The sequence below is a fragment of the Mandrillus leucophaeus genome, unplaced genomic scaffold (assembly GCF_000951045.1).
Source record: "Mandrillus leucophaeus isolate KB7577 unplaced genomic scaffold, Mleu.le_1.0 Scaffold447, whole genome shotgun sequence".
NCBI lineage: Eukaryota > Metazoa > Chordata > Mammalia > Primates > Cercopithecidae > Mandrillus > Mandrillus leucophaeus.
Genome location: NW_012104776.1, coordinates 1,042,186 through 1,058,830, shown reverse-complemented (window position 1 = coordinate 1,058,830; position 16,645 = coordinate 1,042,186).

Here is a 16,645-nt window from a genome sequence, read left to right as displayed (position 1 = left end):
AATAAATGTGCACGTATATGCATCTATAAATGTGCATATATATGCATCTATATTTAAATGTGCACATATATTATATATTTTACATATATATAAAATTGGAGTTTATTTTTGTCAAATATTCTCACTGAAATTTATTATTTTGTAATGAATTATCATTTTCATTTCAAAACTATCATTTTATATTACCTTTCATATCTATTAAAACTTTTGAATAAAATTGAATTCAATTTAACGCTAACGTTTATAAATTATCCTTCTTTAGGTATGCATGCTCTTCGTATATTTTCTCCATCTACTGTTTTCAATGTTATAGTTCATATTTTTATTCATTATATTTTGATTCCCAAAATTAACTTTATATTTAGCACTTATTTAGACTTCCCAACATACCAAACATTGCCTCTATTTCCTTATGAGTTCAACTTCTTTCCTGGTGTAAAAAATGGGTTAGCATATGTTTTACTGAGTATCTATGATTAGCAACTTTTTTTTTTCAGTGGCTGTTTCATAATGATAATTCAGCTAGTAATAAAACTTCATGTTACAATTTCTTCTTTCTTGCTACTTAAAAATAAGATTCTATTATGTCTAATTTCTACTTTACCTGATTTTATTATGACTGTTTGTATAATTATTGTTGCTTAGTTGGTAATTACTAATGCCCAGTTTAATTTAGGATTTCTTTCTTACTTTGATGCTTGGTGGCTATCTCACATGAAGTGTTTGTATGCATCTGTTTTGATTCATCAACATGAGGACTTTCTAAACAATTCTCAACTTTTCAAACAGTGCTCTTGTCATTATTTTTTCCATGCATTCTTACAAAATATCTGATAGATGTTTTTATCTTTTTATATATCTGTATTTCATTTTAAATTATTTCTTACATGCATCTATGGCAATATTTTACTCTTCAGGCTGGTATTATCAACTCTATAACCCCTCTATTTTATTTTATTTTATTTACTTGATTATTTTCTGATTTTTAGATTATTTTAAAAAATATGACCATTATTTTCATACAACACCTTGATTTTTCTTTTTTTCTCCCCTTTGAATATTTTCAGCAGACTTGTCAAAAATGTCCTTCAGATTTTTGATTTTCTGAGGCAAGCTTTTTGGTTAGTTAAAACAAATGATACTTTCTCTTTGTGCCTAGTATCTTTGTGTATGCTTGATATTCCTATGATATACTATTCATTGCTATTTGTTTAAAAAGTGTAATTTCCATGACATGAATTGCAGAACTGTTACTACAAGACTATGCCTTGTATTATTATTAAATATATATGAGTTTTTTAAAAAATATTTTTACCTTTCTATGTTTCATTTAAAAAGTGGAAGACTCAGAATACCTAAAGTAGTATTCTGTATGTTTGAGGAAAGAGATTTTTATCCTATTTAGATTAAGATCTCCAGAATAATTTGAGATGGGTGTGTTTTGACCAAATATTTGTGTATGATCTAATCTACCCATGGCTCATGATGTACTCTAAGCTCTCCTACAGTGTTCTAGGACATATGAGCTTTCCTAGTTCTATTTCATGGCTGATGCAGGATTTTATGATGTCCAGTTTTATTCAGGTGTTTTTGTTGCTATTCTTCATAGACATAAAGGATTGAGGATTAGATTCTCTTCTTTTAGCAAGTTGAAAAACTCCAGTCACCAGCTCTTGCTGCTTATATTTTGTGTACATACCCCTGTGGGCCATTTAACCTTCAAATTTTACTTAATTTTTCATATTTTTTATTTATATAATTTTTAGGTTTCTATGCCTTGGATTTGAGCTCAACTAGCCATAAAATGTTTGTTGTGTGGGTAATATATCAAACATTTAATGTGTTGGGGTCAGGGGAGTGGTTCTTTCATATTTCCCTAGTTCCTCATATAGACTGCACTTCAGTGTATGTCCTCAGTTGGGAGAACAGCCACATTGTACTCTTCCCAGAGGTAGAATGAAACTTCCCCTTAACATTTGGTTTGGATGTCTAGACTGAAGATGCCACATACATCAAAGGGAGTAGGAAAGAGTTATGACTCACGTAATGATTCTTGTGAGAGCAGGCAGGTTGCCAAGCAGATTCAAAAGTGACTAAAGAGATCAGGAACTAGCATGGAGTTTATGGTAATTAAGGAGTGGGACTGAGTGAAGGTTCCTCTTAAGAGGACAAGGATTGCATGATTTGAACTCACCAGCTTTAAGATAGAGAGTACCTGAGCTTTTTTTTTAATAGCTTGCCCAGCTGTGGGGCAGAATGGGAGCAGGAATGGGAGGGCTTAGAAGCTGGCAGTAGTCAAGTATTAAAAATGAAATGAGACACTATTACTATTCTTTACCTACATTTGTTTCTTTACATAGTCATTTTGTAAATGAAAGAGCATTTATAATCTGCCATAGACTAGATAAAGGCAAACTTGTTATAATGTCCATTGTTAATTATGATTAGAATTTCTATTTGTTCAAATTTCTGTTAAAAATATTGATGTACCTTTTTGAAATTACTTTTATGCCATCATTGTACCTCAGGATATGTAGCAATAAGTAGAAAGGTTGAGGGAACATCTCATAGCCTTATCTAGTGTTGTGTCTATCTAGTTCAGTAAGTATGTTAACAGTGGCATACATAGTGCATTTGAACTTGGGTTATATCATTTCTTTCCCACCACCATCATCTAAAGGACAAAACTAATTTTCATAATAACCATGCAATAATCATTAGTAATCATTATTTGCTGACCCATTTTTTTAGTTTTAAAATAAGCAACTGACAACTGAAAATGAAGAACATATTTTATTTTTTGAAAATATCCAAACCAAGTAACATATTTTATGTATGAGCTAAAATTTTCACCTATCAAATTTTAAATATGAATGAAAATTTCAAGCAGTTACATCGAATAATAGAATTGGAATAACGAAAATTCAGTTTTTAGTCTTTATAATCACTGAGATATTGTTGCTTATTTTGAATAGAATATTCAAACACAGTCATATGTGACATCTACTATCACAAAGGTAAAGACCTAGACTATGACTGAAGTAATGTCAAAAAATTTCTAACCATTACAACTTTCTCTTGAAATGAACATGTATATCTGAGTCTGTGTGTTCCATGGACCAACATTAAAACTGAAAATTTTAAAAATTAATTTTGATGTAGAATACAATGTGTATTAGATGATAAGAAATAAACACTGTACTAATGTGGCTCATTTTAAGTATATAGGTTTAGATAGATAAATAGATACATAGGTGGGTAAATAGTTAGATATCAATAGTAATTGCTGCAATTATTTAGAACTGAGAAGTTAAAAAAAAGGTTTTGATGGGGTGGAGGAATGTATTTTTTAACTGACATTATTCCAAAATGCTGATGCATTATGTTCATAAAAAGCAGACCTATTTCATAAGTTTTAGAATTTTGTTTGAATTCCCTCCCAAAAATGCATTCTCTTACTGCATGTACCAAGGGTGAACCACACCTACCACCCTACCTTTAATTTGGTCTTGTTTGACTCTAGATATAACTTTGCTGTCTGAAAACTTGGAGATCCTTATTACATAATTAATATAATATATTTGATCTCATAACCCCATGATGAAAGAGGTTAGCTGATATATATACTATCCATTACACTAACAAAAAGTTCTCTGAATAATTATTTCAAGATGTTATAATGTTGTAGGTAACAACAGAGGGTGAAAATTAAAATAGATAGAACGTATTTTAATTGAAAATTATAGAGTAAATAGTAAATTATAATTTATTCCAAAACTCATAGGATTTAAAAGATTTTGTGGACAGCTAATTTTATTTCCCTTTGTATATCACACAAATGTCCTATTGTTTTTACAACCACTTTTGATGAAATATCTTTACAGTTGATTTAGGTGAATGTATCTAGTGTCAGTGTAGAAATATGCAAAAATCTATACCATAGTACCAGAAGTCATATGTGGTTGACCAAAGTTGACCAAATAAAATATATAATTGAATTATGTATAAATTGTGAATTAAGAGTCTGAGTTTTTGAACTATGTCATAGACTGATGAAGACTGAACATAAAAGCTCAGATGTTTTAAGCAAGAATAAAGTAAGAATACATGTCACCTTGAAAATATCAATAGCTTCTAAATTGTCATTTCATATCTGTAACTGCTTACTTCCAATTGACATTTATAATTATTTTATTTTTAGTTAACGACCACTTTGGATTTATAAATATATTTCCAAATAAGCATGCAATTACACTTTTCTATTTATCTTCTATTGGCACATTATAAATATATCTGTTGTTAATAATTTGAAATAAAGTTTTCAGACCATACGAAAGACTTTTCAACAGACATGAGAGATATTTCCAAATTAATAGATTCCTATGTCTCTTAACAACTTAAGTTTTCCTTTAATTTCCATATAGAGAGACAATTTCATCTTTAATGTACTTGCCTTTCAGTGATGTTATTCAAAGGGAGAATATATTTAAAAGAGAATATATAATCAAAAAATGTTGGGAGGTTCTAAATTAATGATTCAATAACCATGCTAGTTATAGGTCTGTTTAAACTTTCTATTTTTTCACAATTTAGTCTTGGTAGTTACATGTTTCCAGGAATTTATCCATTTCTTTTATGTTACCCAATTTGTTAGCATATAATTCTTCATAATGGTGTCATATGATCCTTTTTATTTCTGTGGCATCAGTTGTGATGTACCCTCTTTTTCTGATTTTATTTCTTCTCTCTTTTTCTCTTAGTCTAGCTGTGGGTTTGTCAGTTTTGTTTCCTTTCAAAGAATCAGCTCTTCTTTTTTATTTTTTTCCTGTTGTTTTATATTTTGTTTATTTCTGCTCTAATCTTTGTAAACTTTTTTCCTTCTTCTAGCTTTGGGCTCTTCTTCTTTTTCTAGGTCCTTGGGGTCTAATGTTCAGTTATTTATTTAAGATCTTTTTTCTTTTTTAATGTAGGTGTTTATCACAATAAACTTCCCGCTTAGTATCACATTGGTCATGGCAATGATTTCATGGATATGACACCAAAAGTAAAGTCAACAAAACAAAAATAAACAAGTGAGACTACATCAAACTAAAAGCTTCTATAAAGCAAAGGAAATAATCAACAGAGTGAAAAGGCAATGTACAGAACGAGAGAAAATATTTGCAAGCTATGTATCTAATAAGGGATTAATCTCCACAGTCTGAAGAACTCCTATGATATGGTTTGGCTGTGTCCCCACCCAAATCTCATCTTGAATTGTAGCTTTCATAATTCCCATGTGTCATGGGAGGGACCCAGTGGGAGGTATTTGAATCATGGGGATAGGTCTTTCCCGTGATGTTCTCGTGATAGTAAATAAGTCTCACAAGATCTGATGGTTTTATAAATGGGAGTTCCCCTGCACAAGCTCTCTTGCCTGTGCAATGCAGTAAGTAACTTTGCTCCTCATTTGCCTTCCGCCGTCATTGTGAGGCCTCCACAGCCTTGTGGAACTGTGAGTCAATTAAACCTCTTTCCTGTATAAATTACTCAGTCTTGAGTATGTCTTTATTAGCAGTGTGAGAACAGACTAATACATCCTACAACTCAATAGGATAATAAAAGCTGATAGCCTGATTTTTTAAATGGGCTAAGGACTTGAATAGACATTTGTCCAAAGAAGTTGTACAAATGGCAATTGGTATGTTAAAAGATACTCAACATCACTAAACATTGGGTAAATTCAAATCAAAACCACAATGAGATATCACCTCATGTTGTACACTATTGGAGGAAATACAAAATGGTTCTGTTTTTAATTTTTGAGGAAAAATTAACAATAGAAATGTGATATGATCCAGCAATCCTACATCTGGGTATTTATTTAAAGTAAAAACTGAAATCAGGATCTCAAAGAGATTATCATCACTCGTATATTCATTGCAGTGTTATTCAATATAGTCAAGATGTTGAAAGAACCTAAATGTCTATTGACAGGTGAATGGATAAAGAAAATGTAGTAGGTACATACAGTGTAAAATTATTCATCCTTACAATAGAAGGAAATTCTGCAACATGAGGCAACATTGATGAACTTTGAGGACATCATGCTGATTGAAACAAGTCAGTCACAGAAAGATAAATACCGCATCATTTTACTTATATGAGGTATCTAAAAATAGCTAAATGCATAGAATTGGAGTAAAATAGTGATAGTCAGGGGTTGAGGTGAGAGAAATGGGGCATTACTAATCAATGTACATGAAGTTTTAGTTAAAGATGAGTGAGTTCTAGAAACCTGCTGTACTCCATTGTACATATAATCAAAAATACTGTATTATTCACCTAAAAATTGTTGAGAGAATAGAACCCATGTTGGGTTCTTACCACAATAAAAATAAGATATTTTTTAAATGAAAAAAAAAATCCACTAGGAAATGAATTCACATACATGTGTCCATATATAACATTTATAAAATCCAAAAACATCTGAAATCTTAACATGCATTTCTCCCTAGGGAGTTTAGATAAGAAATATGGACTTCTACTTGAACATTATACTTCATTTAACTTTCAGTTTAAAGAACTTTACCATTTTAAAGAAATGGTGAGAAATTACCATAAATAAAAAAATATTGCTGGGGCAAAAATCTCAAATTAGTGGTTGTCAGGGGCTACAGAGAAATTGTGTAACTGCTCATTGGGCACAGGTTTACCTTTGGGGTGATGAAAATGTTTGGGAACTGCATAGAGGTGGCGATTGCACAAGACTGACTATCCTAAATGCTTCTGAATTTTCCACTTTAAAATTATTAATTTTATAAAGTTACATGAATTTTAATTAAATTATAAATATTTTTATAAAAATTGAAAAATTCACAATCCATTACTAGCATTCTCTTTCATTATGAATTACTTTTATCATTTATTTTAGAAAATGATTTTCAACAACTGCAGTTTAACAATTATTTTTCAACAATCACCCTTTAAAGTGTTTCTTATATTTTCCATATATTTCATATATGCAAGATTATTATTTAAGCACATTTTTCTATTTTCCTTCTAATTTATATTACCAATGGGAGCTTATAAAATGTGTACTAGGTGGACTTCATAAGCTTTATAATAACAGAATTTTAATAGCAGTGAAATTAACTCACGACAATTCTATTTTGTCCTTTTAAGTTCACATATTTTCTTCAAGAAATTAGGAACCATTTATTTCAAAAGAAAAATTCAAATCTTGATTATGTACATTTCAGAATAAGTATAGCTTCCCAGAATAAGAAATTTGTCATATTGAAATCGGAATTGAGAAACTGAGGATTATTTCTATTTTGAAGCAATTTATTCACTTTACAAAAACATGTTCCTTTTAATGTATTAAATGAGTGATATTGTTGATTTATATACATGATTGTCACTTACTTATGAATAATACAAACATAAAGTCATATCATAAAGGGATAAGAGTTGATTTTTAGTAATTCACGAAATTCCTAATGTCAGATTTGTTTTGCAAAATTTAATTCAACTATAGTATTGCATAGGCATAGGTAGAGTATAAACAAAACATACCCATTTTTGTAAGTGAAATGAAGTATGTTAAGTATTTTGGTATAGTATTTACCAAATCTTTACCTTTAACCTTCTAAAAATCAAATTATGGTTTGTAGCCTTTGATTTTGACTATACGCCTTCAGAGAAACATCAGTCAGATTAATACACAATGACCAACTATCTTAGTTTAGGATCCCTTATAAACAGAGCTAATGACAAGGACCTGGGTGCAGTTGTTTTATTTGAAAGGTGACTGCAAAAATCAGGAGTGAGGCAACAAGAAGAGTAAAAAAAGGCAAGGAGGGAAGAAAAGCCAGTGTGAGAAGCCATAAGCAAGCTTCCTGGGGTGAATTTGCCAGTACTATCTGTGAATTGTTCACCGAAGAATGGAAGTCTGTTTTCATTGGCTTCTTCTTGTGTTTGTGGGTTGCCTCTAAAGATGTAAATTATCCCACATTTCCAGGCTGTGCTTGTACCTAGGCTCAGTGGGCTTCCACAGCATGGGAAGAGACCCTGGATACAAAACACAAATCTTAGCAGCATGAACTTGAATGGAACACTGTCGGCAAATGGAGTGTCTAAGCTCCTCTAGAACATGGGTCCACGGAGCTGATCAAAACCAGAGGCAACCCGAGATATTATACTGCAGGATTCCAGCGCATCTTGCACTAGACACATCAACTCAGGAATGCAGTAGGAAAACATTTCTTCATTCCTTAATTTATTATCTTAAGCAGCTGACTTGTACAGACACCATGTTAAGTGATTTTGACATATTTTCTCTCTCAGCTTTTTCTTATTTATGTTTTATGGTCACCAAGATATAACTTAATACACCATGGTAGTAATATAAAAATATTCTATAAAACTGTGGGGTATAAAAGAGATAATTAACTTTCCCAGGTGCCTACAAATTTCTGAGGTGTAAGGGTCACTATTTATTGAACTTCCAAGGACATACATACATTTTCTCTTATTATTCAAAAATGATGTTACTAATGGAGATTGTTCTCTCAGTGACTGAAAAGATGGATGTGTGACTAATGGTCCTTTCCTTCCTCCATAAATGCATACACTGTCCTTCAGCTATGACTTACTGTGACTGGGGCTATTTACAACCATGTCTCTTTCACTCATTGTCTTTCCAACACCTTTACTGAAATAGAAACACCCCATTTTGAATTGCATTGTGTAGTGCTAAATTGATTTTGCATTAAAAATAAAAAATTCTTTAAAGAGAGCACTCTTTAGCTTCCATTCTAATGCCTAGAGACATTAACCTGTACATACAAAGGAAAGGATAAAAAGGGGGTGAGAGGGGGAGGTGCTTTTCCATCGAATGCATAGAAAGCATCCAATATTTTAAAATCATAGATGCTTCATATATTACTTTCATTACTGTTTATTTTGGTCTGTGTTTTCTCACTACTTATTGTGTTCTTAGATTTTTTAAAGGTTATTAGTATAGAATTATGTTGCAAAAAACTGACGGAAGTCTACCTCTTGGTTCAGTTCTCTCTGACATGAATCCTCACAAGATTCATGCCATATCAATGTTTTTTGTATGTCATCACTTGCCAAATCTTTTGGGGTTTTCTTTTATAACAAATCTCTGGTTTCCATCCTGTCTTTTCTGGTCTTATTACCACCACCTAACCAGATTTTCTTTCAATATTTATTATGTATATCCTATATGCTAGGCATTGTATTACATACAATACACTCCTAAATTATTGTACATATGTAGATGCCTCTTACTCCCTTATCTAGACTTTTTTGGCTTGAAGTAACATGAAATCATTTAGACTAGTTCCAAGTCAATACAAGATAAATAGCTAAGATAGCGAAGTATCTCAGACTATCGAGGAGCAGTAAGCTATATCAAGCCATAAGAGGAACCAGAACAAGAACTAGAAATTCATCAGAAACTCAGGCAATTACTACTTTAAAATGATGAGTGCATTAATGTGAATTCCCCACAGGCATATTTACCCATTCAGAGGCTTAGCAGTCCAGTATCTCAGAAGTCCTGTGACTTTTAGATTGACACTTAGTTTAAAATGTATATTTTAGTTAGTACCTGGTCGAAAACTAAAATATGGCTTTAGGATCTTCCTCCACCTTCAGACAATAATATGTGGATTGTAATAATAGTATTCTGATTACAGAAACCTAGAAGTTGTCCAATTTGAGGAATTGACTCCAATCTTGGAAACTTCAGATTAAGTCAAAAAGAAAGGTAACATATTAGTCTAAGGCAAAAATATTCTTGGACAAGATAAGCCTCACAGTGCCTCTTTAAATCACACTTTCTCAATGTCAGCTCACACTTTGTATGGCTTGATAAGTGCCAATGAACAAAAATTCAGTGAAAAAATTCATGACATCCCACCCCAAGGTGTTGGAGATGTGAGGACCAATTATTCAAACTCTCATTGGCATGAAAGCCAAAATCTTCCCAGAGAATTATCTGGTACCTAGATGTGGAGCCTTTACACTAGAAAAATATTCTTCCTCTGAGTAACCTTGATGAACTCTCCTGCTAAAAGAGAGAGGAGGCCACCTGAGCTTTACTGGCATCAATAGGTATGTGCCCTACTGGGCACAAAGACAGGAAGGGTGTTTAATGTGCTTACATTGGTATCACATTGGAATGATCTTGCTCAAATAATAATGAGTCTGAGGACTTTCAAGGCATAGACATGCTCTCTCTCTCTCTCTCTCTCTCTCTCTCTCTCTCTCTTTCTCTCTTTCTCTTTCATTCACATACACATATACACATACATACAAATGTGAATTGCTGAATCATCTCCCTTCTTTAAGAAGATGCATACTTGTGATAATACCTTAAGAATTCTGGTAGGCATAAACTAACATCATTCTGGGAAGGGGTAGAAACTAGGAATAAAACTGACATTATTTTGGCAAAAAGCCTCTCTCTTTGAATCACTGCAGGCAAAGAGGAACTGAAGAGCTGTAGCCACCTGGGAATTGGACCCAGTGGGCCATGTTTTCCCAGAGAGTGCCGTGTTCTTTTCAAAACTCTCAGTAGGTAGGTGCTGCTTGTAGAACCTAGAGGTTTTGTTTCTGTCCATGAATAGCTGTCTTACCCCAGGTTCTGATCATCTGAGGGATCTCAGGGGAATAACTCAGGGTGTGAACATTGTTCTTTGGAATGCCTGGGGAACCCAATACTTCAATGTGCCAGTAGCACACTGAAGACAATTAGAAAATCCCATCCGTTCTCTGCACTAGAAAGTATAGCCTGAAACAACTGTAATACTTTCTTACTTGAAATGTGAACTCATGAAAAGAACACACCGACTATAGTTGTTTAAAGAATAACTGCATGTTTATATTTATTTGCTTGTGCCCTAAAGTCACCAATTTATATAAAGTTCCTAGCCGTTGAAATATTAGGTTGGTGCAAAAGTAATTGCGGTTTTTGTCATTAAAAGTAATAGCAAAAACCACAATTACTATAACTTGTCTTATGCTTAATACTAAACCATGGCACTTAAAAACCCTCTAAAATAATTTCTTATGACAGTTTTCAAACGGATGTAGAATATTTGCATATTTTTTATTTCAAAAAGCAAGCCCTGTGTTAATTGCCTTCTCTAAAGAGCATTTTAGCATCTTTTCTAAGCAGAGTGATTCCTCACATAAATCAAATGGACAGGCTTCACCACTCTGCTCCTAGAAATGAGGCACTTTGATATCGATATCTTAAATGGCAGTGGTTAATTAACGAATAGAAATTCTGTCTTTTCAAAAGGTTACCTTCTCTCGATAGCTCCAAAGCTCCCTAGTGAGTTTTTCTTAGAATCTGTTCTCTTTTTCACTGCCTCTAGCTTCTCATGGGAACTCAGAGGTGCCTCTCAAGGTCAAACTCAGAACCCACTAGTTCCCTTCATTTGATTCACTCCTGCTCACCACAAAACCACCTCCTACTTGCTTCAGTTCCATCAAAAAAACTGCACTGAACTGTCAATGAAGAATTCAGGTTCATTAGAAGCTTCCACTACCTAGAGACTTAGAAACCCAACACCAATTTTGTTGTAGTTACTAGAATCTCTCCAACTCCTATCTGGCTCAGAAAAGAGATGGTCTACCAAGGTGAGAAGGAACTATTTCCTGACTCTATGCTAATGCTTGCGATATGCACAGGAGGCAGGGAAATGCTAGGTAAAAAAGTTGGGGTCCCTGACAAGGGTTCCACCCTCAAGCCTGGACTTGGGGCCCTAAATGAGAACATCACCTCCCTGTTTTCCTACCCAAATGTTGCCTTTTGGCCCAACACACCCCTATCCTGTGCCCATAAAAACCCCAAGCTTCACTGGCAGAGGAGCAGAGCAGCATGGCAGAGAAGGAGAGAAGAAACATCTGAACATCGAGAGAAGAGGCAGCTGGACATCAGAGTCTATGGTCAGAGAAGAGATAGGTTGGAGACAGTTGGCTATAATCTCCCTCAGACCAGGGGAAGGTTATCTTCCCACTCCATCCCCTTTACAGCACCCCATCTTCCTAAGAGCCACTTCCATCACTCAATAAAATCATCATTCACAATCCTTCAAGTCCGTGTGACAAGAACCCAAGTACCAAGAGGGCAGGGTATAAAAGGCTGTCACCCTGACCCTCTACTGAGCTGGTTAACACTGCAGAAGGCAAATGCTAACAGAGCATTGTTTGTAATACACTCCTTCTGAGGCTCCAGGGGTTTCAGGCGACCCCTAGACACTGCTGCGGGCCAGTACAGGATTTGTTCCTGCCAGTGCCCAAAGGCACTCACCCCAGCTCCTGTTTCCACTCACCTGCATGCTCCACCTCCTGCGAGGGGTTTGAGTATGGCAACTGAGTAAACAAGCCACACCCCTGTCGCAAGTCCCACGAGGGGTTCAAGGAAACTCTTCTGTTTCACTTGGCCGTGGGTATTCCACAGAAAATTGGCTGGGGTCCAATGGGTACAGTTGTTTAAATGTCCAGATTTTTAAAATTGATGAACATTCAGGTAGTACCCCCATGTATAAGCCTTGTGCAAGGAAAATAATAACATCTCAGAACTCTAAACTCACTATGCCAAAGCGAAAGTTAAGCTTGGGAATTGTCATGCAAAAACAACCTTCCTTTTGTTCCTAAACAGATAGCTCCAAGGATAAAAGGCCACATATCTTCCCAGGGGTCCTCCCTCACAAATTGCTCATAAGGAAATTTCTTATTGGCTCCAAAATCTTTACCATAAACCAGAGTTCTGTTGAATCCCACCCTGATGACACAAGTTAACAGCTTACTTTCACAGGTACAGGATGACTAAAAATCATCCCTCAACCTACCCCATGACAAATGTATATTTTACTTCTTTCTCTATTCTATGTCAACTTTATCTTATATAAAATGCAGATTTAGTGAGTGCCAGGTAGATGCATAATTGACTCACTCTTTCCCTTCCTGCCACTTTTTCCTCTTTAAATATTGAAGTCCTCAAAATCCTATGTGGAGAAAGCACAGGCCACAGATTCTACTGTAACTTGTGTTTCCCATGCACCTCCTCGACCTTGGTGAAACAAACCTCTGAAATGATTGAGATCTGTCTCAGACACCTTTTAGTTTACAGGCTCAATGATTTCAGGGCTGACATGAATGCCTACTGGTTGCATGCTAGGTGCCAAAAGACAGGGCCCTGTTGCTTTGTCTAACAATTGAGCCTCCGTCAGGTCCACCCCACCTCTAAGCTGCACATTGTTTCTGAAAAAAAGAGGGGCACTGTTGTATTCAGCAATCAGGATTCAATCAGATCTACTCCAGTCAACCAAACTCATACCACATCACTGAATCCCAATAGATAAGGGGGTAAGGGTGGATGAAAGAGAAAACACAATTTTCTGGAAGCAAATAGGTATTTAGGAAGGAAGGGCACCATCCCAAACATGCAGTACTAACTATCCAATACTGACAAATATTGAAACAAAGAGTGACAGCAAGACCTCTTACTTAGAGATTCTGAGCAACAGACCACAAATACAGACAAAATATCTTGTTACAAATGCTTTTAACTTTGCTTTGTAAGTTTTTTCTGAATGTCTACCTCCAGTTATTACAACTAAAGTTCTACAGATAGCATGCTATTTCCACACTAAAAGAACTGCATTGCAAAAATCATTAATTTGTTTTATTTATTCTATCTGCTTGCCCAGATAGCTCATTATGTATCTATCTGAAGATTTTATAGATTAACATAGTTTTATGAATCTCTACATCTATTCTATAATAGTCTGAACATAACCTTTAATTTTTTCCAAATGCAATAGCAATTTAATGGGCTTCCTATTGTGCTTAATCCCTTTGTTCTCATATAATGTGGAACACACTTAAAATGCCTGTCTGCCCTTTCGTTGAATCCAGAGCTATTCATAACGTGATTTCTTCCTTCATCCTTCTGCTCTGCCCATTAAGGAGTAGTGTATACTTTGTGAAATTACTGAATATTCAAGGAAGAAAAGCAGAATTATTTCTGAAGCTCTGTGAGAGGAGTTTATGCCCTTTACATCAGTGGTTCCCAAATCTGAATGATACACAGAATTACTTGTGGAACCTTTTAAAATTTTCTGTCACTTGGACTCCATCTTGATAGATTCTGATTTAGTAAATTCAAGATTTTTTTTTTAACTGGGTTAATTCTCATGCTCAGGACCATTGCTCTCCCAGATAATAAATTTTCAGCACTGTAATACACCACCCAGGCACCCAGGTTCCCCTTCAGAAACTGAGGACTTATTTCCACCAACTGCTGTGAATGCTGCTGGCAAAAAGGCCTAAGCTGCCACTCTTATAGCAATTGTTCAAGCTGAAAGGACTGTTTCACCCAAAGGCATGTCATATCATAAGCACAAAGGCCCAGCCCTTCCTCCCACTTGGAGACAAATGTGAAGGGTCATTTCAGCTTCAACTCCCCATTGAGATGGCTAAGGCCTGCAGTACTCCAGATCCTTCTGTTATGGGATCTGTGGGGTATTGACTTTTCTGGCCAGAAATCTCTGTGGCTGGTGGTGCATTTGCCTGAGTTTTGCTTCGGTCTGCTGTGTCCATTCCACCCACTCAACCTGGCAGGCTGCGCTTGGCTCACGCTACCAGTCTGGGTCCCATGCCTCCTAAGGGGGATTATGTGGAGCATCAAGGGGTGTGTGAGTGAGCATGGGGTCCAGCCCTGTTCAGGCAGACATGCTGGCTGCCACAGTGGGGCAGGCAGCTCCAGGTGCCAGCATGGGCACAGGCTCCCTGTGAGGCTGTGGCTGAACCAGGAGCACCACAAGAACCTTCCACAGCTGGCATCAGGGAACACAGTGGCTCCCAGAAGCTTGGAGATGCCAGGAACTGCAGGGCCCCAAAGATGGAGTCACAGCCCTGGCTCAGGAAGCTCCCAGGTCTGGGGTCTCCACAGGGTTGCAGTTCTTCTCTCCTTCTCTTTGCCCACAACATGGTGAGCAAGGAGCATGTCTCAGCCCTGTTTGTGTTACAGCTCTTTCAGTCACCATTCAGAGGTTCCCGAGTTCTTGTCCTGCACCCAGGAAGAATGAGATACACAGACAAGTAGAGGGTGGGGAAGAGGAAGAAGAGTTTTATGGAGCAATAGAACAGCTCAGAGGAAACTTGCAGCGGGTTGCTCCTTTCTGCAGCCAGTGTGTCCCAACAGTGTTCAGCTAGTAGCAGAGTGGGTAGCTCCTCTCTGCTAGGCTAGTCATCCCAACAAGTATTCAGCTGTCAGCAGAGAGGATGGATAACTCCTCTCTTCAGCTGGTCATCCATCATCTCCTCATCATTTCTCCGTTGTCTCTGCAGCTCTCAGAAGGGAGGAAGCTCTAGAGTGGGAGGCTCCTCTCTGCAGGCAAGTCATCGTGTCATCTGTTCTGCTTTGGCTGAGTCCAGGGCTTTTATGGGCCTCAGAGGCGAGGAAGTACATGCCAATTGATCCTTTGGCAGCCATGGGCAGGGCCAGAAAATGCACTACAAGTTCCCACTCAAGTCTGTGGGACTGGCAACCTGGCCCCCAGTCTTCAGGCCCTCCTGCCCTGAAGGTGGGGCCTCAATGGGGACCCATTTCCTCCAACCTAGGAGCCTGTCTGCCTCCTGCTGCCAGGCTGCTTGCACGAAGGGGCACCTGCGGGCCAGTGCCAGGCTGTCCTCACCACCCCATCAGCATCCCTCCCATGCTTGTTAGTGCCCAAATTCCAGAGGGGTTGAGGCAGCAGGGGGCTGGTGTGTCAGCACTGCCCTGAGCATGTGTATCCCTGGCCGGGCTGTAACAACACCCAGGCTCAGCTCCATGTTGCTCCAAGTTTGGAGCAGGTGTTGATAGCAGAGGAAAGCCAGGCAGTAGGAGCAGGCACTTCCAAGCCTGCAAGGTCTTGGTGTGTTGGTGGGTGGTGGGGGAGCTTTCCCAGCCCCTAAGAGTACAGAGAGATCTGGGTCCACAGCCCCGACTTGGGTGGCTGCAGCTGCACCCAATAGGGCAGGGCTGCTTCCTGCTCCCAGATCCCACTGACTCCTTGGAGCATGCAGCCTCAGCTGTGATGCCCTCACAGCCTGGGCCTGGGGCTTCAGGTCCTTGCTGGGCCTGGGCTGGCATCCAAGGCAGGAGCTATGTTGCTGTGAGCTTCCCTCATGACCCCAGCGCTGAGGGACAGCCTGAGGCTCCCCTGTGCCCGGCTCCTGGTCCTGCCCAGGGGGAATCTCTAGGAGTGGATTGTGGACCATGGGCCCTGGACTCGGCCATCTGGAGTGTTAGGCTCCATGGTCTCCCCAGTGCTGGGCAGACCCTAGAGATGCAGTGCTAGGTAGCCCCGTGCAGAACCTCCTTCCAAGGCACAGGAACCCGACATCCTCAGTGGGTTGGACACAGTGGCTGCATTCCTGGCTGGGTCCCTGAAGTGGACATTGCTCCCTCTTCCTTCCTCAGGCCCCGTAAGTGCAGCCCCAGGCTCTGCCTCAGGGCCCCTCTCTGCTCTACCGCACTGCTCCCCATCTGGTGAATGACATGGCCCAGCCCTATCCTGGTGGCCCCCAGGGCAGCAGTCTGCGGGAGGCTGTCTGCCTCTTCCCCATGGCATCC